The sequence below is a fragment of the Panthera tigris genome, chromosome F2, assembly GCF_018350195.1.
Source record: "Panthera tigris isolate Pti1 chromosome F2, P.tigris_Pti1_mat1.1, whole genome shotgun sequence".
In the NCBI taxonomy this organism is placed as follows: Eukaryota; Metazoa; Chordata; class Mammalia; order Carnivora; family Felidae; genus Panthera; species Panthera tigris.
Window position 1 is genome coordinate 65,453,486 of NC_056676.1, and position 24,961 is coordinate 65,478,446.

The window sequence follows — 24,961 nt, forward strand, 5'->3', positions numbered from 1 at the left end:
CACCGTATGCTCTGTGATTTCACAGCCCTTCCCATCCAGAGTCTGTGTTCCCTGTCCCTTGGTCCCGGGCTTGCTTTAGCTAATAGAATGCAGCAGACGTGACCTTCACCAGTTTGGAGACTGGGCCTCAAGAGACCTGGCGTGTGTCCAAGCTCCCTCTCAGACCCCTGCCCGGCCACAAACCCAGGCTGGCCGACTAGATGATGAGACACAAGTGTGCCAGTCTCCACCCTCACCCCAGCCTACAACCAACCAGTCCCCTTGAGTGGGGGCACCTCCTCGCTGACCAGCATCCGACCATAGATGCGTGATGCTCTCCGTGGCCCTGCTGAGACTAGAAGGACTGTCCAGGGGAACCCAGCCCAAAGTGTCAACTCACTGCACTGAAAACTACATGAGGGTTTGCTGTCTCAAGGCACTACGTTTGGGGGTGGGTTGCTACGTTGTAAACGCTTACTGATAACACACCCTCTTTAGGCCCGGCTTCTTCGATGATATAACTGACATAAGGAGTAATGAGACCTACCTCCTAAAATAAGCGTGAAGATTATGTGACATAATGCTTGTAAAGTGCCTATGTGACATCACCCAACTGTTAACTACCACAGACACATTAATGATTCTTTGCCTCTTGTCTATAAATGGGGAAATAATATCTAATGAATAGGGTTGCTGTGAGGAATTGAGAAAATACGTGTCATGCGCTCAGCACCGTCTTAGACACAGATCAGCAGTAAATGGTTATTATTGACTTGTTAACATACTATTGCACAGGCTTGACTCGTTCATTCTCTTCCCTGGCCCTTAGACACAGTCCACCACCACCATCTCTTCGCCTACCCCTAGCTTCAGTTTTCTCGCCTTGATGATTAGACCTGGCCTCCCAGCCTCACCTTGGGGCAGCCCCAGCCGGCACGGCCCCCGGTCGTGGGAGGAGGCATCAGAACCCAGGGCAGGAAGGTCACCTTTAGTCTCTGGGACTCGTTGAACTTCGGCCCTGTGCGGACCTTTGCCACTAGGGGGCCGCCTCCCCCTCCAGCCACACAGAAAGCCGGGGTCAGCCTGTGGCTCCTTTCTGGTTCTGCGACGCACCGCCCACCTTGTCTCTGGGCCGCTGGGGGGCCCATTGCATTGGGGCCACACCCGCACTGTGATCACGCACCTGTCCACAGACCATCTCTGCCGACCTGCCGACCGGGAGCCACCCCACCCCCAGCCAGCCTGCAGAGACACTGGTGGCGATACTTGCCCAGCTCCGGGCAACCTCTCAACCTACGTGAGTGGTTTCATAATTCATGTCTGCCCATCAGCGGACAGATTTAGCCTGCTGCCTGCTGAGTCTGGAAATACTGAATATTAAAATATCCCAGCTCGCCCTTCTGACGCCCTCGCCTCTCTCAGATTCGCATGCAGTTGGTTGCACAAACAATCCCAGAGACACACATCAATTTGTCAATTAAGGATTTTGAGTACTCACATGTGTAACTTTCATTGAAACAGGGAAAGGAATATTCAAGGCCCCGGGTTTAGGTGCCTGACCTTGGAGAAGGCCTAGTGCTCTTGCTTCAGAGCCAGCAGCGTATTTTCCACCGCCCCACATTGCTGCCCAAACTCCCTGGCCCGTTTTGTAGCACCATGCAATGAAGGGATGCAGGAATCCTAAAGGATTTTACTGAGCAAAGTAAAGCAAAAGACCTCTCCATCCACCCAGAACAGCAATAGAGAGGCTCCCAGGAATTAAAACCGACCATTATCCGAGGATTGAGGAAGCAGAGAGAATCTTTCATATTTGGTAAAGAGGTGTGTGTGTGTGTGTGTGTGTGTGTGTGATGTCACACCCCCTACCAAAACTCTAGCCAACTTCCCTCATGCACATCAAAGACTACCAAGTATTTCCCACCTTCGATGTTGAGTTTTTAAAACTTTTACTAAAAAAATTTCTAGGCTAATACACCCACCTTTGCTGTGATATCCAGTAGTGGCTAACTGCAAAAGTCGGTTTAGGATTTCAGGGAAAGGAGGTGGGAATTTCCCACAGATTGAAAATAGAGGAAGGAGTTTCCTCTTTCTCTCCTGGCAGATTTCATTGTTTCCTCTAGGAGGAATTTGATGAGCCTCTAAAGCAGGCTCCAGGTACTGAACAAAACTCAGAAGGAGCCATTGCTACCTCTTAGAGAGCATGATCTAATTAAAGGGGCAAGAACTCCGTGGGGGAAATGACGGATAAAATCCAGGCAACACAGGGAGCATGTGCGGTAACTTAACGTAAGCACTGTAGTGGGCAGAGTACGGGTCTCCACAGAGGGAATCTGAAATTCCTCTATAACGTATTCAGCAGGAGAGTACTTGAGGTCAGGCAAACCTGGGTTCGAGCCCTGACTCTGCCATTCACTATGGGACTTTGGACAGTGTACTGATTCCCTCTGGAGCCTCAGTTTCCTCACCCATAAAGTGGGTATAACAATACCCACTTCAGAAGCTTGTCATAAGGGTTCACTTAGGCCTTCTTTAGGGCATTTTTCCTCCAATGCTTCATTAGGAACTTCACCTGATCTTAACCTAAAAATGATTTAATCACAGCTGATGGATAAATTGCTAATTGGATTAGTAAACAGTTAAACTAAGCATGATGGCTAACTGTAAACAGGTGGGCTTTGCCCAACGCCTCTCCCCTCGCTGAGAGAGGTCACAATATTCTCTTTTCAAAGGTGCCCTGCCAGGAATCCAGGAATATGCATTGTATTAGTTTGCCGTTGCTGCTCTAACATAGTACCATGAACTTGGTTGCTCAAAACAACACAAGTTTATTATCTTATAGTTCTAACAGTCAAAAGTCCAAATTGAGTCTCAGTGAACTCAAAATCAGAGTATTGGCAGTGCTGCATTCTTTCTAGAGGCCCTGAGGGAGAATCTATTTCCTTGCCTTCTTCAGCTTCTAGAGCATTCCTTGGCTTGTGGTCCTTCTGTCTTCAAAACCAGCAGCATCGGGCTTCATCTTTCTCGTGCTGACATCTCTTCTCCCCTGCCTCCCTTTTCCAGTTAAGGACTTGGGACAGCACTGGGCCTACTGGATAATCCAGGATAATAATCCTATCTCAAGGTAAACAGATTAACAACCTTAATTCCATGGGCCTTAAGTGCCCTTTACCACGTGATCTTACACATTCACGAATTCTGGGGGCCCGGGAGGTAGACATCCAGAGGGGTCATTGTTCTGCCTATGATACCTAAAGGTGTTCCAGAGACAGGCAGAGAGGAGCTGGTCCACTTCCCATCAGTGGTGGTGACTGAGCAACCTTGTGGGGATGAGAAGGGTACTTACTGGTCAGGGGGTTAGGAGGCATGAGGTCTGGCCTGACTTGTCTACTCATTGCTAAAAACTTTGGGCAATTCACCCTTTTCTAGGTATCAGCTCCTCATCTGTAAAACAAACTACCCCTGCCTACTGCCCCTCTATCTTCAAGAAGGCTCGAATGTAATCCTCCTGAAAGCGTCCTATGGACCAGGCAGTGTGGAGGATGCTGAGGCGTGGAGAATGCCACACCTGCCTCCGGGGAGCTCACACTCCAAGGTGTCATCACCTGACCAATATTCATTATTCTCCTCTCCACAAGCCTCAGATGCGCCTACAGATTGTAGTTTCCTTGTCATCAGGAGCTCTGAGATACACATCCAATGCCAAAAGATTAAAAAGAATTTTATCCAAATATTTTATTTGAATTTTCCTCTAATTTACCTTCATTGTCAAATATTTTACTACTAATAAAGATTCTTTAAATATTTCCAAATCCATTTTATGAAGCCAGCATTGCCCTGATACCAAGACCAGATAGGGACACAACAATCAACCAATCAATCAGTAAATAAATAAGCAAGCAAGCAAACAAACAAATAAATAAGAATACAGGCCAATATCCTTGATAAACAGATGTAAAAATCTTCAACAAAATATTAGCAAGCCATATTTAATACTTTAAGAGAATCATAACTATGATCAAGTGGGATTTATGTCAAAGATGCAAGAATGTCTCAACATCCACAAATCAATCAATGTGATACACCACATTAACAAAATGAAGGATAAAAATCATGAGCATCTCAATCGATACAAAAAAAGCATTTGACAAAAGTCAACATCCATCTATGATTTAAAAAGCTCCCAGCAAAGTGGGTATAAACGGAACGTACCTCACCATATAAAAGCCATACGTGACAAGCCCACAGCTATCATCATGCTCAATGGTGAATAACTAAAAGGTTTCCCGCTAAGATCAGGAACAAGACAAGGAGGACTAATCTCGCCACTTTTATTCAACATAGTATTGGAAATCCTAGTCAGACCATTTTGGCAAGAAAAAGAAAGAAAAGATATCCAAATTGGAAAGGAGAAATAAAACTGCCATATTTGCAAATGACATGATTTTTTTTGGACATGATTTTATATATAGGAAACCCTAAAGACTACACAGGGACACACACACACACACACACACACACACACACACACATTATAGAACTGCTACATGAATTCGGTAAATTCACAGAGTACAAAATCAATATACAAAAATCAGTTGCATTTCTATACACTAATAACAAATTATCAGAAAGAGAAGAAAACAATCCCATTTACAATTACACCAAAAAAAATACCTACGAATAAATTTAACCATGGAGGTAAAAGATCTGTATACTGAAAATTATACATTAATGAAAGAAATTGAAAATGACACAAAGAAATGGAAAGATATTCCATGCTCATGGATTGGAAGAATTAATCCTGCTTAAAAGTACATATTACCCAAAGCAATCTACAGATTCAATGCAATCCCTATCAAAATTCTGATAATACTTTCCACAGAAGTTTTTTAAAAATCCTAAAATTTGTATGGAACTACAAAAGACCTTAAATAGCCAAAACAATCCTAAGAAAGAATAACAAAGCTGGAGGCATCAGGTTCCCTGATTTCAAACTATATTGCAAAGCTATGGTAATCAAAATTGTATGGTATTGGTATAGAAACAGACACATTAATCAATGGAATGGAATAGAAAGTCCAGAAATAAATCCACACATACATAAGTCAATTAATGTATCATAAAGGAGGCAAGAATATACAATGGGGGAAAGACAATCTCTTCAATAAATGGTGTTGGGAAAACAGGACAGCAACATGCAAAAGAATGAAACTAGCCTACTCTCTGACACCACACACAAAAATTAACTCAAAATGGATTAAAGACTTGAATGTAAGACCTGAAACCATAAGACTCCTAGAAGGAAACACAGGCAGTAAGCTCCTTGACATTAGTCTTGGTGATGATATTTTTTTTTTTTTTTGGAGCTGACTCTAAAAACCAAGACCATAAAAGATAAATAAATTAGTGGCACTACATCAAAACAAAAAGCTTTTACACAGCAAAGGAAACCATCAACAAAATGAAAAGATAACCTACTAAATGGGAAAAAATATTTTCAAATCATGTATCTGATAGGGGGTTAATATCCAAAGTATATAAAGAACCCATATAACTCAGCATGCCTGGGTGACACGGTCAGTTGGGCCTCCAACTTTGGCTTAGGTCATGATCTCTTGGTTCATGAGTTCGAGCCCCATGTTGGGCTCTACGCTGACAGCTCAGAGCCTGGAGCTTGCTTCAGATTCTGTGTCTCCCTCTTTCTCTGCCCCTCCTCTGCCCATTCTCTCTCTCAAAAAAAAAAAAAAAAAAATATATATATATATATATATATATATATATATATAAACACATTAAAAAATTTTTTTTAGGGGCCCTTGGGTGGCTCAGTTGGTTAAGCATCCGACTTCAGCTCAGGTCATGATCTCATGGTCCGTGAGTTTGAGCCCCACTCGAACTGAGGTCACACTCTGTGCTGTCAGTTCAGAGCCTGGAGCTTGCTTCAGATTCTGTGTCTCCCTCTCTCTCTGCCCCTCCCCCACTCACGCTCTGTCTCTCTATCAAAAAATGAATAAACGTTAAAAAAATTTTATAAAAAAATTTTAATAGCAAAAAAAAAAGGTTTGCTTAACAAATGGGTACAGGACCTAAAAATACATTTTTCCAAAGAAGACATACGATGGCCAGCAGGCACATGAAAAGATGTTCAACATCACTAAATATTAGGGAAATGCAAAGCAAAACCACAATGAGGTATCACCACGTTAGAATGGCTAAAATCAAAAAGACAAGAAATAACAAATGTTCATGAGAATGTAGAGAAAAAGGGAACCCTTATGCATTGTTGGTGGGATGGTAAATTGGTGCAGCCACCGTGGGAAACAGTACAAAGGTCCTCAAAAAATTAAAAATAGAACTATCATACGATCCAGCAATTCCACTTCTGGGTATCTATCCAAAGAAGACAAAACACTAAATTGAAGATTTAGGCACCAAAATGTTTGTTTCAGCATTATTAATGATGGTCAAGATATGGAAACAAACTAAATGTCTATCGATGGATGAATAAAGAAGATGTGGTATATATAATAGAATATTACTCAGCCATGAAAAAGAATGAAATCTTGCCATTGTGACAACATGGATGGACCTTGTGTGTTTTATTCTGGGTAAAATAAGCCAGACAGAGAAAGACAAATACTGAATGATTTCACTTATATATGGAATGTAAACAAACAAAACTCATAAATACAGAGGAAAGATGGATGGTTGTCAGAAGAGAGGTGATAGGACGATGGGCAAAATGAGCAAAGGGGGTCAATAGGTACAAACTTCCAGTTATAAAATGAATATGGGGATGTAATAGTCATTGGGAAGGTGAGATTCTAAGCCAAGACTTGAAGGAGGAGGAGGGGCATATTCTAAGGGACTCTCTGGGGAAAGAACACTTTTAGGCACAGAAATAGCTAAAGCAAAGGGACTAAGGTGGGGCCATGTGACTGAATGGGAGTCAGGAGACCCGGGCTCTCCTCTTTGGGCCTCAGTTTCCCCATGTCTTTTAGGTCTCTTCTCTCGAGGTCCTGTCCAGCTCAAACATGCACACCTCCACCAACTTCATCCCTCAGAACTGCCCGCCCACTCCTCACCCACCAAGAGGAGGCTTCGGAGATCTCTCCGGTTGTCTGAATCCTAGAAAAGGCTTTACCGGGAGCATGGGGGGAGGGGTGGAGACAGATAAGGCTTATTTATAGATCAGGACAGTCTGTGGGCTGCTCTGCAAAGCTGGCTCATCTATAGAAAGAGCAGCCAGTTGCTGAAAGGGTCATCCCAGGGGACCTGCTCGGCTCCTTTGCCAGCCAGACCTGTCTCCACAAAGGGAGTTGGGAGAATGGCAGGATCGAAGCAAATCAAATCACAATCGCTCCCTAATTGGTTTCCCTGCCACCTTTCGAATCCCCATCCTTTCTCCTCTTTGCCACACCGGTCTGAGCATGGCATACTGTGCTGAAAAGGGCCCCATGCAATCGTTCTAAGCCCAAAGATCTTAGTAGGACGAGTGAAGCCTAGAACAGCCTGGCCCAGCCAGATGCTTCCACATCTTTCGTCTATAGCGTCCCTTCCCAACACGCCCCAGCCTCCCCTCGAGCCCTTCTGCAAGAGGCACTGTGCCCCCAGCATGCCTTCGCTGCTGCTCCTCCCTTGTCCATCTGGCAGAACCCCCCACTCCTCCTTAAAGGACCGGCTCAGGTGTCCCCTTCTCTGAGGACACAGGCGTCCTGGGGTCAAGCTTCAAATCCCAGCTCCGTCACTTCCTACCAGGTGTCTAGAGCAAGCTCCCTGACCATCCGAGGCTTTGGTTTCCTCACCCATCAAGTGGGATGATAACAAATAGCACATGCTCGTGGAATTGTGAGGATTGAGGGTCCTAACGCCCATGAAGAGCTCGTTGCAGAGCCTGGCACACACTAAGCACACAGTAAGCCCTGACGCTGTTACCACCTGTCAGGATTTTTATTATTGTTACTTTATCAACAACTGCTGCTTACCACCAGTGCTCCCTAATGTGGTGGCCTGAACATTTGTGTTCCCCCCAGATTCATACATTAAATCCTAAAGCCCACCAGGATAGTATTAGAAGGTGGGGCCTTGGGGAAATCATAGGTCATGGGGGTGGAGCCCTCATGAATAGGATTAGCGCCCTTACCAAAGGAACCCTGGAACACTCCCTAGTTCCTTCTGTCATGTTGGGACACAGCTGGAAAGCACCATCTGTGAGGAAATCAGCCCTCACCAGTCTCCAAACCTGCCAACGCCTTTTTCTTGGACTTCAAGCCTGGAACTGGAAGCAATAAATTCCTGCTGTTTATAAGCTACCCAGTTTGCAGTATTTGTTACAACAGCCCAAAAGGACTAAGTCGGGCAGAATGGACCCTCCCCTCCAGTGTGTTCCTACACACCTTAGTTAGGGTTCCCTAAAATTGGTGCTGGTTCTCTCAAAATCAGACTCTGAGATAAGGACTTCAATGAGAGGAGTTTCTTTGGGAAGCGATCCTAGGGGGAAGACAAAGGAGGAAGAGGGGGAAATGAGACACCGAGAGAGAAGAGCCAATAGAGAGTGTATGAACGAGATGCACCTTTGTGGGAAGTGAAGCTCATCCTCGAGGGAGCGCCCTAACAAAGAGCCACACCCATCATTTAGACAATGACGTGCAGAAGACCCGACACGACTCGGTCACGGGATGTTTCTGAGAGGCTGGACCGTGGCTGCAGGGAACGAGTACAAGGTGGTGTCAAAGATCTGTCCAAAGAACCTCAAAAGTTTTCCAACCCTTTGACTCAGCAATTCCGTTTCAAAGAATTTATCCTAGGTGAATAATCATAGATGGCCACGAAAATATGACTAAAACCATTTTCATTTCCAGAGTTGTTTATGACAGCTAAACACTGGACACAATCCAAACATCCAACAGGAGGGTGGATAATTAAACCATGGCTTGTCCCCACACTGAAATCCCCAGCAGCCACTGAAAACCATTTTATATGAAAATATTTAATGTGACAGAACACTGACCGTGATATTGTTCAATCGTTTTTAAAAGCAGATACATACACACATAAACTAATATGTATGATATGACTTAATAAGAGCTGTAATGGGATAAGCACACACACGTGCACACACACACGCATGCACACAGGCACATACGCGCACACACAGGCACACACATCCACACACAGACCTGGAAAGATAATGGCTAAAAAGGATGACAGTGATAATAGCTGAGTGGTTGAATTGTATTTTAATTTCCTTTTTTTCCCCTTCTCTGTATTTTTTATTTAATTTTTTTAATGTTTATTTATTTTTGAGAGAGAGAGAGAGACACAGAGTGTGAGGGGGTGAGGGGGCCAGGGGCAGGCAGAGAGAGGGGGAGACACAGAATCGGAAGCAGGCTCCAGGCTCTGAGCTGTCAGCACAGAGCCTGACGTGGGGCTCGAACTCACCCACCATGAGGGGCTTGAATTCACGAACCGTGAGATCATGGCCCGACCTGAAGTCAGATGCTTAACCGACCGAGCCACCCAGGCGCCCCTCCTTATCTGTATTTTTAACATGTTCTACAGCATGCATGTGCTGTGGGGCTGCTCTGACACACCAGGCTGCCAACACAGAAGGTCTGCAAGAAGGTAGAACACCACTCAGCTTGCTGCCTGTCCACGGAGGCTTGCATTTTTCTCTAATATGAAATGTCCTGCGATCAGGTGCCTTGGGGGACAGGCTTGCCTCCAGTCCCTAAGTAGTCCATCTGAGACATGTGCATCCCTGAAAACACACAGGCTTTTCCAACGAGAAGATACAGCCCATGACCAGAAAAGGAAATTAAATGCTTTTCCCTGTAAATTTCTCCAACCTCCAAATTGTAATCATTGAACTGGGGCTACCTGCTGGTTTATGTTGTTTGAGGACTGATTAAAATATGTTGATTCTATGAAGCTACCAGTAGATTTTAACAGAGGGGAAAAATGCAGTATTTACCCTGGGTTTTCTAATGTCTGATCTTCAGTTGCTTTTGATATCATTTTGTGTTCTCTGACTATCCTTTGAGGTGGGATTCAGGATCTAAGTAAGGAAAGGAGGAGACTGTTAGGGAGAATCTTTACAATAACTCAAAATATATTTTCTGATTTTTAGAGGAGGAAAGCCTTCTGCCTTTCTCTGGTTTTTCTCTCTCACAATAGGATTAGAGGAATTTTCATCCCTTTTATCACTTCTAGTGCCTCAGCCTCCTCCGTCCCTTAATAGCTTTCCCCAAAGAGAGGGACAAGCTCCTGTCATCGATCAGAGCCTGGCGTGATCATGGGACCATGAGTTACTAGAAGATGGACCTACTACGCCCTTCACATCCCGCATCCATGAACATAGCCCTCTTCACAATTCCTGTGTCGCAGGGAAGAGCCTGCTGGACCCAGCTCAGCCCCCAGTGCCTGGCTCCGTGCCCACTCCTGAGCTAGGGTGCAAGCTGGCCGGGTAAATGGGCCTAGAGCTGGCTCTACAGACCCAGCCGTTATAGATAGCAGGGAACAGGGAGAAGAAAGCCCCAGTTTTTTCTTCTGCTCCGAGGCCCGGACCTCCTCCAGCTTGTATCAAAAGAGGCCTTCTTTCGGGGCGCCTGGGTGGCGCAGTCGGTTAAGCGTCCGACCTCAGCCAGGTCACGATCTCGCGGTCCGTGAGTTCGAGCCCCGCGTCAGGCTCTGGGCTGATGGCTCGGAGCCTGGAGCCTGTTTCCGATTCTGTGTCTCCCTCTCTCTCTGCCCCTCCCCCGTTCATGCTCTGTCTCTCTCTGTCCCAAAAATAAATAAAAAACGTTGAAAAAAAAAATTTAAAAGAGGCCTTCTTTGGGGGACTTTATGGTGCCTGCAGATCATTAAGCAAGCTCGTACTTTGTTCCCCATTTGACTACTGTTCCTTATAATGATTTGGCCAAGAACCTATGGGACAGCAGGGATGAGTGGGAGGATTTACTCTCATCCTACGAGCTGCAGTATAAACACCTGATATGTTCCAGGGATTGTGCCAGGTCCTGAATATACACGGAAGTACCCACTGTTGCCCCCGAAGGGCTCTCAGCCTGTGGGAGGAGGCAGATATGTAAGCAAATATGTGTAATAATAAGTACAATCTGACGTGATAAATAATATAAGGCAAGAATGTACAACGTGCCGGTGAGCATAGAGAAGGGACAGCACGTCCCATTGTGATAGAGGGGATCAGAAGGAGACTGAAGTCTCCACAGAAAAGCAACATTTAAGCTGTGCCTTGAAGAATGAGAAGAGCAAAGGAAGGAGATTCTGGGCAGAGGGAACAGTATGTGCAAAAAAAAAAAGAGTGGTGTCACTTCCAGGTGTGGTAAGCCATAGACTTTTGGGGTCAGAGTGATTTTCTTATTAGTTTGCATAAGTTTTTTCTAAAGTAAGGCTAACATTCCCTTGCCTAGTAGTGTTGTGAGAGACTTAATCTGTCATACTGTATGGAGTTATCGTGGGAAAAAGCTGAAGATAAAGCATTAGTTAGGAAGTTGTTTGTCTACTTAAGAGCAATGCAGACTCAAAGGAGAGACGCCAGAACAATGCATCCCACATGAGCGGTCCAAGGTCACACTTCGGTATATGGTAAATGTGCAAGTCAAACCAGAAGGTTAATACACCGCGTTCTACCTCATAAAAGGTGCAGCCCGGGAGGGTCTCAGGTAATGATAGGATGTCTCTGGAGCTTTAAGAAGAAAAATGAGGGAACATTGAAAAGAAGTATCTTCACAGCTTCCACTGAAGTCCTCGTCTTCTCATGGACTTCCACGTACCCACATTTCAGTTGAGGAAGCCCTGCTAACCAGGAAATCAGAGTCGCTTTTTAAAATGCACAACGTGCTGGACCATTAACAAGGGCTTCATGAGGAAGCTGGAACTTAATCTGGTCTGAAAGAGTAAGATTCGGGTAGGGGGGGTGCTACGACCTGGTCTGAATGTTTGTGTTTCCTCCAAATTCATATGTTGCAATGGTGACAGTGCCTAAATCCTGAGGGTACAGCCCTCATAGGTGGGATTAGTGCTTTATCAAAAGGGCTCCAGAAAGATCCTTAGCTCCTTCTACCATGCAAGGATACAACGGAAGCGTGCAACCTGAAGGAGGACCCTTATTTAACCATGCTGGCACCCTGATCTTGGACTTCCAGCCTCCAGGAGTGTGAGATAGAAATTTCTATTGTTTATAAGCTACCTGGTCTGTGATATTTTGTTACAGCAGCCCCAATGGACTAAGACGTGGGAAAGAGATTGACATAGAAATTCCAGGAGAGGATTCCGTCATGCTGCTACTAAACTCAGGCCAGGGTTACCACTCTTTCTCAGGTAAGACTTCTTTGGTTCCAAGTAACAAAAATCAAGTCAGTGTAGCTCAGTGAAAAGTGGAAAATTTATGGAAGAGATAGATAGTTGGGCATCTCACAGGCTATCACCGCATCACAAAGCTGACAGGATCTCTCTGAATCCCAACTCTCAGAAACAGATCTGACTGGTCCAGCTTGTCTCACATGATCAAACTTCAGCCAATCAACTCTTGCTGAGAGTCCAGATCCCATGGGGTAAACATGGCTGCTTTAAGTAACTCTCAAAATAGACTGTCCATGTTGATGGCCTGGCTAGCTCCATTGGTAGAGCATTTGACTCTTGATCTTAGGGTCCTGAGTTTGAGCCCCACACTGAGTATAAAGTTTACTTTAAAAAAAAAAAAAAAAAAGACAGTCACTGCAAGCCAGACTATAGTCCCCAAATTCAAGTTCCTTTCATATGCTAAAGATTCCTTTTGTTTTAGAACTAAAGATTCAGCTGAAATCTGTGAACAATTAAAAATTTTAATTCAGTGTGGAAAGCAGGGTTGTCAGATTTAGCAAATACAAATGTAAGGTGCCCAACAAAATTTGAATATTTAACAAAAAAATTAGTATGTCCTATGTGATGTTTGGGACCTACTTAACTAAACTACGCTTCACGGTCTGTCTAAAATTCAAATTTAACTGGGCATCCTGTATTTTACCTGCCAGCCCTGGTGGAAAAGTGGTACTTTTGCAGGACTCTGAATTCTTGACATTTCCAAAATAATGATCACATCTCTGGGAATTTAAATGCCCAAGACATATGTAAGGGTTTTCAATATGCCAAATCGAGGACACCGTGAGCGAAGCTAGCATCCTGAGAGTGAGAGGTAGACCTGCGCAATTGTCAGGGAGTTAAATTGCTTTGTCGTAAAGAGTCGGCTATTAAATCTGCATTTCAATTTTGGAGGGGTTGGCTGAAGAACTTGAGTATCAACAGATGGGAAATCCCTCACTGCAGCCGTGACCTTTACCTGTCATGCTAGCACAAAGGACCACAGGCAAGAAGACGTTATTATACCTCCGGATGCCATTCTCCACAGCCTGTGGACAGAGAGCTCTGGGCTCCCCTAGGCTGAGCTGGGAAGGAGGAGAGCCACAATAGCTACCTAGATGCAGGCATGGCCTCTTTGGCATATGTGGGTATTTTCTGTTCTTTTCTTTTTTTAAGTTTACTTCTTTATTTTGAGAGAGAAGGAGAGAGAGAATCCCAAGGCCGACATGGAGCTCAAACTCACAAACCATGAAATCATGACCTGAGCCCAAACCAAGAGGCTGATGCTTAACCAGCTGAGCCACCCAGGTGCCCCAGATATGTGTCTTTTCATAACTGCGTTGTTGTGTCTCTATGAAGAGGACGTTGTTCTTAGTGTCCAACAAACTTAGGTCCTAAGCCTGCTACTTCTTACATGCTACCTTTTCATGAGCTAGAGCAAATCATAAAAGCACTGTAAGCCTCAATTTCCTCATCTGTTAATTGGGGATAATAATATTACCCATCTTACAAGGTCATGGGAAAGGCCGATGATCTCCTGCCTATTTAAGCGTCAGATTCTGTGGACTACAGTCCCTCAAATTTGTCCCAGTCCCTCTGCTTCCTATTATCCAAAGCCCCAAGTTCAGTCATTAATAATGTTCTCCCAGCAGCCTTAAAATAGATGTCTTGTCCACAATCCTACTCTGCTTATCACCAGCTTTAGAGATTTGTTATCCCACTGTCTCTACCTCTGAGCTACTCGGCATAACTCGTAAGTCATGTTATCAAGTCAAATCAGGTCATCGAGCCCCAGGTGGGCTCTCCATGTGTTCAACAATAATATGCTTTTACTCTTTTCCAATGGCTGAGGGGTTTCATGACTACAATAGAAGTTGGGGCTTTGTTTTCACATCACACACGTGACAGGGAAGAGGAACAGAAAAGACCAGATCTAACCCTTGGAGTCTTGTCTAATCCGTAAGCAGAGATGCTTTGAGAAGAGCTGAAAAGGCTGGTTTCCTGAAGTATTTTCTGCAGTAGGGAGCCCACACGGCACCTGCTGCGGGACCTAGGAGGCGAAGTAGAACCAAGTGTGTGGTCCACAGGAGTAGAGCACAGCAGATTCTGATTCTCCGTTCCCTCGTACTGGAGCGGAGCCACGTGACCTGTTCTGACCAATAGTGTGAGCGCAGATGCGGTGCGTCATTCCCATGCCCAAGCATTTAATTGCCCCTTGGAGCCCCTCCAGAACCCTCTTCTCCTGGCATGTCTACAAAGAGGCTGAATGTTCTAGACAGGGAAGCTCCAGCCAGAGGATGGTGCATGATCCTGGATTGCATAGTTGCCTCTAAATTACTCTGGATCCATACAAAACACTGCAGTCCACACGCATATATGTGTGCGGGTGTCATCAGAACAAAAATTTCCAAGAAAAAACCCAAAACAAAACACACACACACACACACACACACACACACACACACACAGTTTACCTTTATTTACTACATCCATCATGCTGTAAGAGTTTTCATTTCACTTCATTTTTTTTTTAATGCAGATCAACCTCACTAAATAGATTTCCTGATATGTGCTCTGATCTCAGACTTCCCACTCTGAATTCAGCCCCCTATTATTCTCTGGCATGGGCAGCACCGGATTCCTTCTCTCTGCCGCCGGTCTGTAATCCCAGATCTGTTTATGTTTGTTCAATGCCCACTTGTCCACTAGACTGTAATTTCCATGAGGGCAAGGCCAGGTCTGTGTTATTCACTTCCTTACACCCAGCACCTGGCACTCAATGCGCCCTCTTAAAACCCTCCTTGACAGTTTTTTTTTTTTTTTAATTTTGTTTTTTTAATGTTTATTTATTTATTTATTTATTTGAGAGGAAGAGAGAGACAGAGCACAAGCAGGGGAGGGGCAGAGAGAGAGGGAGACACAGAATGCAAAGCAGGCTCCAGGCTCTGAGCTGTCAGCACAGAGCCCAACACGGGGCTCAAACCCACAAACTGTGTGATCATGACCTGAGCCAAAGTGGACGCTTAACTGACTGAGCCACCCAGGCGCCCCATGCAATTTTCCTTTAAAAAAAAAAAAACCTGCTGGGGCGCCTGGGTGGTTCAGTTGACTTCGACTTGGAACTCAACCTCTGTGGATATGAGAAGACTACTGTATAATACTTCCCCTAATGGGTTGTTTTAGTCACTAAATAAAATAAAACCTGGAAATGCATACTTCTTTAACTGTAAAGCCCTATACAAACTAAGTTCTTACTAGTTATTTGTGCTTTTCTTTTTCCTTAATTAGTATCCACACTTTTACATTCATATGAAACAGATCGCGTTGTCCATTCAGGAGAATTAAGAAGTAAAGTTTATTTCAGAAAGACTGTGGGATGTTGTTGGAGGGATGGCATTTCTTTTCTGTCCTTCCAACTTTGAAGAAATGATATGCAAATGCCATGATCGTGCTAAGGTTTTTCCATACAAACCAGACTTGGAAATATCTTGCACCTGAACAGTACAGGTATGTTTAAACTGTAAATAATAACCTAGGGGAATAATACGGTGAGTGAGGAAGGGACAACACGTAATTACAACTGGAATTTCACTAGGTGAGAATCCAAAGCAGCCAGAGCATATAAATCAAGTCTTTCCTTTTTTAAAAAAAAATTTAACGTTTATTTTTGAGAGAGACAGAGAGACAGAGTGCAAGAGGGAGAAGGGTAGAGAGAAGGAGTGAGACACAGAATCTGAAGCAGGCTCCAGGCTCTGAGCTGTCAGCACAGAGCCTGACGCGGGGCCAGAACCCAGAAACTGGTGATCATGACCTGAACCAAAGTCAGTCACTCAACTGACTGAACCACCAAGTCCCCCCACCCCAAATCTTTCCTTTTTTTTTAAATTTTTTTTAACGTTTATTTATTTTTGAGACAGAGAGAGAGACAGAGCATGAACGGGGGAGGGGCAGAGAGAGAGGGAGACACAGAATCGGAAGCAGGCTCCAGGCTCTGAGCCATCAGCCCAGAGCCCGACGCGGGGCTCGAACTCACGGACCGCGAGATCGTGACCTGAGCTGAAGTCGGACGCTTAACCGACTGAGCCACCCAGGCGCCCCCCAAATCTTTCCTTTTTAACTAACAAGGTGTGTGTGTGTGTGTGTGTCTGCACCCACAGTGTGTGTGTGCACCTATGTGTGTGTCTGAATGTTTGTGTGGGTGTATTTTTTCCTAGTCTTTTTTTTTATTTTAAAATTTTTATTTAAATTCAAGTTAGTTAACATATAGTGTAATAATGATTTCAGGAGTAGAATTTAGTGATTCATCACTTACATATAACACCCAGTGCTCATCCCAAGAAGTGCCCTCCTAAATGCCCATCACCCACTTAGCCCATCCCCCCTCAATACCCCTCCAGAAACCCTGTTTTTTCTCTATATTTAAGAGTCTCTTATGGTTTGCCTTCCTCTCTGTTATCTTATTTTTCCTTCCCTTCCCCTATGTTCATCTGTTTTGTTTCTGAAATTCCACATATGAGTGAAATCATGTAGTATTTATCTTTCTCTGATGCTCTTATTTCACTTAGCATAATACACTCTAGTTCCATCCACGTTGCTGCAAATGGCAAGATTTCATTCTTTTTGATCGCTGTGTCATATTCCATTGTATATGGAGGCCACATCTTCTTTATCCATTCATCCGTCCATGGGCATTTGGGCTCTTTCCACAATTTGGCTATTGTTAACAGTGCTGCTATGAACATTGGGGTGCGTGTGCCCCTTCAAATCTGTATTTTTGTATCCTTTGGATAAATACCTACTAGTGCAATTTCTGGGTCCTAGGGCAGCTCTATTTATAATTTTTGAGGAATCTCCACACTGTTTTCCAGAGCCGCAGCACCAGTTTGCATTCCCACCAGCAGTGCAAGAGGGTTCCCGTTTCTCCACACCCTTGCCAGCATGTGTTGTTTTTGCCTATTTGTTTGGTTTGTCTGGGGTGGGGGTATTTTACTTTATTTTTGATAGAATAATACATGCATGTGGTGTTAAAATCTAAGAGACCGTCTATTCTATGGAAGGCTGCTCCCAGCTCTCTGGGGTTAGGCTAGAGAGGACACAGACTGGCTCTAGATGACAGTTCCAGAAGTGGCAGAGCTGACAGGGGAGACAACTGTTTTCCTTGAAGTGTTCTTGAGGTGGAAGGAATCTTAAAGGTCACTTTACCGATAAGGAAATGGAGGATGACCAGAGAGGGAAAGTGACTTCCCCAAGACGACAAACTCTTCAAGCCCTTCCTAAGCATCTCTCACATGCAAGCCTTCATTCTGTCACTTGAGGTGGGTCCAAGATGAATAAAGCATGGTCTCCATACTCAAAGAGGTGACAGACTAATGGAGGGGCATTAAATGTCCTATAACACAAGGCACAGTGAATCAAGACTAAAAAAAAAAAGTGCTTAAGAATACTGGAAGAACTAAAAAGAATTTCTGAGTGGGAAATTAGAAAAGGTTTTATGAAGAAGGTGGCATCTGAGCTGGATATCAAAGACAGAAAGATCCAGGACAGTAGCACCCACGCTGGTATAGTTATCATGTCACCTGCTGTCTTAGGCATCCATTTTGGAAAACAACATCAAAATACCAGACTATAAAACAATAACAATAATCCAGCACAAGGGAAGCTGAGAAGCACAGGCTGGGACGGGACAAGCAGCATGAAGTCACATTTCTGAAGGCGACGGGGGAAAACAAAACAGGGAGTACCTGCTGATGTATCGCTTCCATTTAAAATGCAAAAAGCAAATCAAAGGGTAAATATTTTCTGATCATGCTAAAAAGTAACAACAAGTCTGTAGGTTTATTAAACATGAATATGGTGCACCGACCTCATATATAAACTCATATATAGTTTATAGTATATAAACTATAGGTTAGAGGCCTGCTTAGCTTGAGGTGAGGCAAGGGAGAGCAGCTAAGGGGGAAAAATACAAAGAAAAACAATTTTGAACTAGATTCCAAAATGGGGGGGGGCGTGGAAGAAATGCCACTGTAAGTGTGGTGACACTAAGCCCCGCCTCAGGGGGCCAGGCCAGCAGGTAGAATAATAATCTGTAAAATTAACCAACGTGATGCCATCACCTTGAGTAATTATTGAAGCCCCAGGGCTGGGGTGAGATGATCCAGCAGGCGTGAGGGTGAGTGCAGGGTGCCAGGGAGACTGGGCCAGGACTCTGGAAAACTGTCAAGGGCAGGATACGGCACGGAACAGTCAGTAGTGACTTGGATGGTTACAGTTTCCTGCCGTGGTGGGAGCAGAGGGCAGCTCTGTGGTTTGGGTAGATGTAAAATCGTTATTCTTGTTTCTTTTATGTTTATTTAGTTTTGAAAAAGAGAGAGTGTGTGTGTGTGAGCAGAGGAGGGGCAGAGAGAGAGGGAGACACAGAATCTGAAGCAGGCTCCCGCAGCCTCTGAGCTGTCAGCGCAGAGCCCGAGCCCACGAATCGCAAGATCATGATCTGAGCTGAAGTCGGATGCTGAACCGCAGCCACCCAGGCGCCCCCATGCAAAATTGTCCTTAAACCTGTCCTCCAGGGGGCTGCGCCCTACTGCAAGCGGGAATGGGTATAGCGTGAGCTCATGTGGGGGCAGACCTTGCAGAGCAGGACACTCACAGGCCAAAGGGGAGGGTCTCTCAGGAAGTTCTGGGAAGGTTATTTGCCCTGGGACAGCTAAAGAGCCTCACAAGAGCTTCACTCCCTGTCACGCTCCCAACCACACACACCTACCTCCACCACCACCAACCATCACCACCACTGCCGTCACCCAGAAATAAAGCATTTCATTAGGGGAGCAAACATCACAGTTTACACCTGCTGTCTTAGCGTAATAATTGAGGGCATCCCCTTTCACTCCCCAGAGTGTGCCAGTTTGGAAGACGGATGAGTGGTGGCAAGGGTGAGGGAGGGTGGGGACAGGGCGTGGGCGTGACTATGAAGGGGAAGCAAGAGGAAGGTCAGTGTGGTGACGGAAGCATTTATATCTTGATGGTGGTGGTGGTTACACAAATCTACACATGCGATAAAGGATATAGAGTGATATACACACATTGTATCAATGTCACGCTCCTGGTCACTATAGTTATGTAAGATGTAATCTTGGGGGAAAACCGGGTAAAGGGGACCAAGGTCCTCTCTGTATTATCTTTGCAACTTCCCGTGAGTCCATAATCATTTCAGAAGTAAAGGGTTTTGTGTTTGTTTCTTTGTTTGGTTGGTTTTTAATGCTCTAGCAGCATCCACTGTGATAGAGCAGGCACTTCGCAGAACTGAGATTGGTGCAGCCAGCATTTGCTTGGATCTGTACAGTTGCTAATAGGAACATAAATTGCATCCGTTATAGGCATGGTGCTGGAGGAGACTCGGTTCTTTTGAGTTGGGAATTACAAGACAGGGAGACCAAGAATTCTCTGTAACTCTTCCATTAGCTCTGTGACAAGAAGGTAAGTGTTCCAGCATGAATCAGCAGAGATAGATATACCCTGTGGAAATGGATCAGTGGATGGCCCAGAACCAGCTCACAGACAGCAGAGGAGATCAGGAAGGACCAGGATAACAATATTCCCTGGCCATGAGCTGCACCAATGTTCAGGAGAGCAGAGAATTAATAGTTAAGCCCAGACCCACATGATAGGATAGCTGTATATAGTTTGGTAAACTGTTTTAAGTTTACTCCATATCTTGACTTTTGTTGTTCTCAACTGCTCAGTTTTGCTTTTCAGTGCCACAGTTAAAGGAATCCCATGAAATGTTTTTTTTTTATTTTTTAACCATTTCCATTTATTCAATGTCATATGTTCACACCATTCACATGACATTTCAATCTTCCCACAAACTTACCAAGTGGATGTTACGATTCCCCACTTTGTATGTGAAAAAGCTGAGACCCCAAGAGGTTAAGTATCTTACCCAATATCACACGGATAATAAAGGGCAGGGCAGGATTCCAGACCAGGTCACTTCAACTCCAAACCGGTGTCATCCCCACCACGCTACACTGCCCCTCCTGGGATGAGTGAGGCGGGGGTAAGGAGAGTTACAGGGTTCCCTGAGCTAGGTAGAGCCAACTGCCATCAGTCACGATCCCATTGCTATGGTGGAAATGCCACCCCTTGGAGAACAGCATCAGAGCCCGCACTGTGCTCCCTCTACTCCCTATCCTCCCAGAGTTGGGGTTGGCGGGGCGGGGAGGGGGGGGTGGTGGTGAGGAGCCCTTTGATTCATTCTATCTTTGCTTTTTTTTCCCTGGAGGTCTGGGTGAGGAAGAGAACCCTCCACCCATGCCAGGAGCCATGTGCTAAGCTCTTATCTCAGAGCACCCATGGGTTCCATGCAGACCCCCTCATTCTGTTGCCCCACCCCTGAACTGCAGTACATTGGGTGCTACTGAGAACCTTATGGGGTGGCCAGAGGTCCTCAGTAACCTCCAATACATAATAGAATCTGGGAAACCCAAACACCATGTTTCTTTCACTGCATCCTTCAAGTAAATGGCAGCCTCAAGAGAAAAGAGAAGAGAGGAGGGGAGGGGAGGGCAGGGGCAGGGAGAGGAGGGAAGGGAAGGGAAGGGAAGGGAAGGGAAGGGAAGGGAAGGGAAGAAGGGAAGGGTAGAGGAGGAGAATAGAATATTTCTGGCCTGAGAACATCCCAGCAAGGGCTCCACTGGGGAAAGCCTGCAAAATCTAGATCTCTCACAGAGAAATCTGAGGATACCCGGCCAAGTCATTGGATTGGAAATTCTGAAGCCGAGAAAGGAGAGAAAGCAGCCCAGACGGCTGACATCTTGACCGCTTGGCTCTGCAAACGCCAACGAGGATTTTGTCTCCAGTTCACGTGACTCCAGCGGGCAAATCAAGTCTCAGTGTCAGACCAGAAGAGGGTCAGAATGAGGTTAAGCAGCTCCAAGATCTCTCAGCCTTTTTCCTCAGACATGGTTACCGAACAAAGAGAAGGACTAAGAATAATTAGTGGCCTCAGGCGCCTGGGTGGCTCAGGCAGTTGAGTGTCCTACTTCAGCTCAGATCATGATCTCACAGTTCGTGGGTTCCAGCCCCGCATCAGGCTCCCTGCTGTCAGTGCAGAGCCCGCTTCAGATTCTTTGTCTCCCTGCCTCTTTCCCTCTCTCTGTCTCTCTCTGTCTCTCTCTCTCTCTCTCTCTCTCTCTCTCTGAAAAATAAATAAACATTAGGAGCACCTGAGTGGCTCAGTCAGTTAAGCATCGACTTCAACTCAGGTTATGATCTCACAGTTCATGAGTTCGAGCCCCACTTCAGGCCCTGTGCTGACAGCTCAGAGCCTGGAGCCTGCTTCAGATTCTGTGCCTCCCTCTCTCTGCCCCACCCCCTCTCACACTCTGTCTCTGTCTCTCTCAAAAATAATCATTAAAAATAAAGAAAAATAAATAAACATTTAAAAAAAGAATAACTAGTGGCCTAATAAAAGATACTTAGAAACTAGCAGCTACAATTTCTCCACATTTACTTGCAGGTCTGGCATAATGCCTGATATGCATGTATCTCACTGCAAGCTCACGACAGCCATACAGATCATTGTAATGATATCCCCATTTTACAGGTGAGGAAACTGAGGTTTAGAGACACCAAACAACTTGTCTATGGTCCCACTGATAATCAGCATACAGACAGGATTTGAATCCAGGAAAACTCACTCCTGAGCCATTTTTAATGGCTCTTATTCTGTCTCCCATGTGGATGATAGTGGGATGTTCTAGGAGCAGGAGCAGAACTAGAACCCGGGGTTGCCCAGCTCTGTTGTTCTTCCCTACTCAAAATATTCCATATGTGTGGTCACTTGGGTGTGGCCCACACATGCGTGTGCACAAAAGCATTCAGCCAGGAGGTGAGTCTTCACCCCGCCCCATCTCACACACCTTGCCCTGAATCCTTGCTTTGAATGTCTGCCTCTTGTGTGTGTATCTTTACAATGTGGCTACGTTGGAACTACAAGCTCAGCATTTTGGAAAACCCAGAGGGAAGGGAGGGAAGGTCTTGGGGCTACCTCCACGTGGCCCTACATCAGAAGAGTTGCTTTGGCAGATGAAGCGCATAGCCTGTCTGAGCAACCAGGTAGCAACCCATAAATTCCAAGGCTGGGGTCACCCCCCGAAGCGGATCCCATGTTTGTGCAGGGATTTAAGTCCCAGCTAGATCTGGGCCTTGCTCTGGCCTCCCCCAGCCCCTCCTTCTCTGTGGCTGTGTGATATTGGGAAAGTCATGACCACAACAGTCAAAATCAATAAGTGGTCAGCTTTTCCAGTCAGGTGCCTGGTAAGCTCTGTAGGACCTGGACTTGGAACAGCAAGTGAGGCAAAACCATCACTGAAATACAAACCTTGGGTTTTATTTGCAAAAAAATAAAACTCTAGGGGCGCCTGGGGGGCTCAGTCGGTGAAGCGTCCGACTTCGGCTCAGCATGATCTCGTGGTCCCTGAGTTCGAGCCCCGCGTCGGGCTCTGTGCTGACAGCTCGGAGCCTGGAGCCCGCTTCAGATTCTGTGTCTCCCTCTCTCTCTGCCCCTCCCCTGCTTGCACGCTGACTCTCTCTCTCTCTTAAAAACAAATAAACGTTAAAAATAAAATTAAAAAAATAAAGCTCCAAGAAGAGCAGGGGGTGTGTAAAATAACACAAATGAAATAAAGGAGAAGGGAAGGGTCTTGGAGAAAAGAGCTAGTGACAGGGGAGAAGTGCCAGGTGGGAGGAAGCCACACACTGCAGGAAGGAGGACTGGGGCACCCCAGGAACAGCAACCCGGAAGGGAGCCAGCCACAAACACCAAACCTGCCCAAGATGGCAGCTGGGAGCTGGCCTTCATGGGGTTTGGTTCATGGCCCCATTGTAGGACCCTGTGCAATGGCTTCTGAAGCAGACAGGAAAGTTGCTCAGCCCAAACATGAGTCTCAGTGCCATGAGACTCAATGCAGTGCCGTTGGGCCCAAACCCTGGGCACCTCGCCAGTAGCCTGGGAGACAGAGGCCCTATGGGTCACCTTGCAAAGACCACACCCCTTTTGCCTTAGAGTCTAGGGAAAGAGCTTTGACCCAGGCTCAGTGACTCTGCAAGGGGTCTGATCTGGGCAGTATTGAGATAATAATAATAGTAGGAGAAGTAGTAATAATAGTGATCGAGTTTAATCATAAGACTCTTTGGGAACTTAGAATGTGCTAGTTACTGCTCTGAACACACATATAGTAACTCATTTAATACATCTACTAAATGGAGGTAATGTACTCATGATGCTTATCACATGTTAGGAATATTATCAAGATGACACATGTGAAACTGATGATAAGGATGATAACTATAGAAATAATAACAGTGATGTTGATGGAGGTGATGCCGATGGAGAGGTGCTGTTAATAGTGGTAATGGCATACACATTACAGTGCGGCAGGTAAAGATATAGATTTGGAGTTTCACAGGGACCTAGGTTCAAATTCCAGCTCCATACTCATGGTATGATCTTAGGCAATTAACTCCAATGAGTCTCAGTTTCTTCATCTGTGAAATGGGAATAATATTTCCCTCATGGTGCTATTGAGAAAAGTGCATGTCAGTTTCTCAGCACAGTACCTGACACTGGCTGCACCCTGGCTGCTACGGAAGAGGGCACGGGGCTTGGGGAGGGGGGGGAGGTAACGGGTGGGGAGGGGCAACAGCAGCAATAAAAATAGCAAAAATGGGGTTCCCTGAAAACTCTCTTGCACTGTTGGTGAGAATGCAAACTGGTGCATCCCCTCTGGAAAACGGTGTGGAGGTTCCTCAAAAAATTAAAAATAAGACTACCCTACAACCCAGCAATTGCATTCCTAGGTATTTATCCAAAGGATACAAAACTGCTGATTTGAAGGGGAACGTGCACCCCAATGTTTATAGCAGCACTATCAGCAATAGCCAAAGTATGGAAAGAGCCCAAATGTCCATCGACTGATGAATGGATAAAGAAGATGTGGAATACTAGGCAGCAATGAAAAAGAATGAAATCTTGCCATTTGCAACAACATGGATGGAACTGGAGGGTATTATGCTAAGCGAAATAAGTCAGAAAAAGACAGATCTATGATTTCATTCATATGTGGAACTTGAGAAACTTAACAGATGAACATAGGGGAAGGGAAGGAAAAATAAGATAAAAACAGAGAGGGAGGCAAACCATAAGAGACTCTTAAATACAGAGAACGAACAGAAGGTTGATGGGGGGGTGGACGGTGGGATAAATGGGTGATGGGCCTTAAGGAGGGAGCTTTTCGGGATAAGCACTGGGTGTTGTACGTAAGAGACAAGTCATTGGGTTCTACTCCTGAAGCCAAGACTACACGGTATGTTAATGAACTTGAGAATGAGAATAAGAATAAGAATAAGAATAAGAATAAGAATAAGAATAATGAAATTCCCGGTAGATGTCAAGAGGTTCTCCCAGGCAGGGAGGGAGTCACCTCCTGATCACACTCTGCACAGCTGTTCCAGCAGAGACAACCTTAAGGGCCTTCACTTCACTTCGAGAGGATGTTTTTAATTTGGCAACGTTTAGACTCCAGTATGCAGGGAGGCCTTCTATACTCACCACAACTCAGGC